The 3,680-nt window shown below is 44.0% G+C and overlaps 1 pseudogene; it reads right to left on the bottom strand.

The window, feature by feature from the left end:
• Positions 1–512: 512 nt before the first annotated feature.
• Positions 513–2,061, bottom strand: LOC128057580 (palmitoyltransferase ZDHHC7-like; annotated as a pseudogene).
• Between the last annotated feature and the right edge of the window lie 1,619 nt (positions 2,062–3,680).

Genomic DNA, 3,680 nt, shown 5'->3' with positions numbered 1-3,680 from the left:
GAGTTTACATTCCAGTTGGGGTGACCCAGGGCGAAAATGTAATAGGACAAAGTGACATAGCAACAAGCTCTATCATGAAAAGTAACTCAGCTAAGATCATAGAATGACAGGACTGCTAATTTATGATAGATACATCAGGTTACTTTGGTAGCATAAAATTTAGGTAAATTGGAAGCCATGAAGAAATGCTTCAAGAGATATCTTGAGGAAGAGCCATTTGGCCTGAAGGAACATGGGATGCAGAGGACTGACCCACGTCTCAGCAAGGTTGAAAAGTGCAAGGAGATCCTGGTAGTGAAGCCAATGAACAATGAGCCCCTTATTTCAGATGAAACAACTCCCAGGGTAGCTTTCATTACTGGATAGTGACACTGAGCAGAGCGTCACCCAGTTCCTAGGGTGGGAGATGTGGCAACTGTGACTGTAAATATGAAATCTCTGCCTGAGCAGACAATTGGTTTGTATAGATTCCATCTGTCATCTTGGTCACAGATAATCTGTTGATACCCTTTTCAACCCCAAATAAATAAATCCATGAACAAGTTCCAGCATGATGAGAAGGGTTCACGTTGAGAGCTCGGAGCCCCTTTCCTGGGTCTTGTCTGCAGTCAACTAAACTGGAAGCTGGAAAAGTGGTTCATCCAAAGCAGCAAGCCCCTGCCTGCCAAGACAGACTTCATCCCTTCCCATTGCAGCCTCTGCTCCCATGTCAGCTTCTTACTTTTCAGCCTCTCCATCTCTGTTTCATCATGACATGTTGAGAGGATCTGGGTGCCGAACATAAATGCAGTGAAAGTGTAAACAGAAGGCCCTAAATGCAGTGAAAGTGTAAACAGAAGGCCCTCAAGGCACAGGAATATCAACAGGATTGTTGTTAGGAGGTGAAAAATCACTGTATTTCTGTCCAGTACACTCAAATGCAGGGGATAAACGCAAGAGATGATCCTCTGGAGCCCACAGAGGATCAGCATACACACCGAGGTCTGCATTATATATACAGTAAAGTCCACAAAAATCTCTGATTCTCCTCCATCGGCAGGGGAAGTGATGGTCCAGCTTCTGAACACATCTTCTGCAGATACTGCAGTGGTGGGTGTGCTTAAGCCAAACACAGTGGCAGTTGAGCATTTGTAGATCTTTCTTCCAGGCTGCAGCTGCAAGCCCCCACGTACTCTTTCTTTTGAATATTTTATTGAAGTGGTTTCTCTACAGTGTTGTGTTAATTTCTGCTGTACAGAAAAGTGAATCAACTGCCTCTACACATATATCCATGCTTTTTGATTTCCTTTCCATTGAGGTCACCACAGAGTGCTGAGTAGAGTTCCCTGCGGTATACACTAGGTTCTCATTAGTTATCTATTCTGTATGTAGTCATCAGTGACAAATATATGTCAACTCAACTCTCCCAGTTCATCCCCCATCCCCTCCCTCTTGGTGTACTTATGTTTGTTCTCTACGTCTGTGTCTCTATTTCTGCTTTGCAGATAAGATCACCTATACCATTTTTCTGGATTCCACATATATGTGTTAATATATGATTACTGTTGCTGTTGTTCAGTCCCTAAGTCGTGTACAACTCTTTGTGACCCCATGGAGTATAGCCCACTAGGCTCCTCTACTGTGGGATTTTCCAGGCAAGAATGCTTGAGTGGGTTGTCATTTCCTTCTTCAGGGGTCTTCCCGACCCAGGGATTGAACTTGTGTCTCCTGTATTGGCCGACAGATTCTTTACTACTGAGCCACCAGGGAAGGCCCAGTATATGACACAAACAATAAACGCTGGAGAGGGTGTGGAGCAAAGGGAACCATCTTGTACTTTTGATGAGAATGTAAGTTGGTTCAGTCACTACGGAAGATAGTACGGGAGTTCCTTAAAAAACTAAAAATAAAACTACCATGTGACTCAGGAGTCCCACTACTGGGCATGCACCGAGAGCAATCCATGTATTCTTTAACAGCATTTCCTTTGGTGCTGCTCTGGGGTGGGTGAGCATGGTCTTCAGGTGAGACAAGTAGGGTGAGCACTGTCAGCAGCAGGACCAACATCACCAGGAAGTCCATGTGGGCTACCAGGAGCCATGTGATGTAGGCGCAGATCCTGCCACAGACCTCTCAAATGAACCAGACTCTGGTGGCCCCATCTGCCTCTGAGCAGGAGGAGGCTGAAAAATCTTCATTGTCATTTCAATCCGGAGAGGATGATGCTCGCCATCTCACCAGCCAATGTCCTGATGACCACATGGTTTCCCAAAATACTCACACAAGCTATTTCTAAAATTTACTTTAACATTTTGTGCTTTCTGTTTTCAGGATCTTAAGATGCATACTGCCCTTTGTAGTAGGATACAATGCCTGGACAGGGTTGCCTGGTACCTCGGCTACTCCCAGCCTGCAGTGCACACAGCTTTGACAGCAGCTGGGGAGGCAGGGTGCATAGAGCAGCCAGTGTGCTCATGGCTTGGGTGGAGCAGGCAGAGGCTGAGATTTTTGAGGGAAGAATTCTGAAGCAGGTTGTCGTTTCCTCCTCCAGGGAATCTCCCTGACCCAGGGATCGAACTCAAGTCTCCTGCATTGGCAGGTGAATTCTTTATCAATGAGCCAAGTGTTAAAGCTAAAGAAATTGATGTAATATGGGGTCAGGTTTGTTCTTCTTTCTTATAGTATGGCTATTAGACAGCAACCAACAATGTCTGCTACAACCCACAGCTTTCCCATCTCTTTTACTGATCCTTGTAGTAAATTACATAACCATATGGCTCTGAATTCAGTATATGTGTGATGAAGTGAGCATTAAATTTCCTTATGGAAATGTTTTCTTTTCTGTATACCCCATGTTCTTTTATGCTTTCAGACTTTCATATATGTTCTTACTTCTGCTTGTCATTCCTCTACCTTTCTCTTCTTTTTCAGTCTTCAGGATTTAACCAATGGGTTTTCATTCATTTATTCATTCACTCTATATCTGATAATATCTACTGTTTATTATAAGTCAGGCAAATAGAAATTGTGTTGGAGAGAAATTGTGTTAGAAAAGACTTTTGAGAGTCCCTTGAACTGCAAGGATATCAAGCCAGTCAATTCTTAAGGAAATCAGTCCTGAATATTCTTTGAAAGGACTGATGCTAAAGATGAAACTCCAATACTTTGGCCACCTGATGTGAAGAACTGACTTATTGGAAAAGACCCTGATCCTGGGAAAGATTGAAGGCAGGAGGAGAAGGGGATGACAGAGGATGAGATGGTAGGATGGCATCACCGACTCAATGGACATGAGTTTGAGTAAACTCCAGGAGTTGGTGATGGACAGGGAAGCCTGGTGTGCCGCAGTCCATGGGGTTGCAAATAGTCAGACACAACTGAGCAACTGAACTGAACTGACAGCAATCATGAAGGAAAGTGTAGACGCAGTTTATGATGGAAGAGATGGAGACATGAAACAACAACTCAAACAGAGCATAGTAAGTGTTAATATGGAGTTAAGTACTAACATCTGAGCTTTGATCACCTACTTCACCTAAGCCAGGAGATTGACCTTGTTGGAGGAGGTAAGGCTTAAATGGTACATGGAAGGAGTCACAAAGGTAGGAGGGAAAAGTCATCCTTCCAGCATGTGCAGAGTCCCAAGAGAACATGGTTCCTTCAGGAACAAATGGTAAAGCCTAAGTTCTATCCAGCAGTTG

This window comes from Budorcas taxicolor, chromosome 12, assembly GCF_023091745.1.
Source record: "Budorcas taxicolor isolate Tak-1 chromosome 12, Takin1.1, whole genome shotgun sequence".
NCBI classification, from domain to species: Eukaryota; Metazoa; Chordata; class Mammalia; order Artiodactyla; family Bovidae; genus Budorcas; species Budorcas taxicolor.
This window is presented reverse-complemented; position numbering and strand designations above follow the sequence as displayed.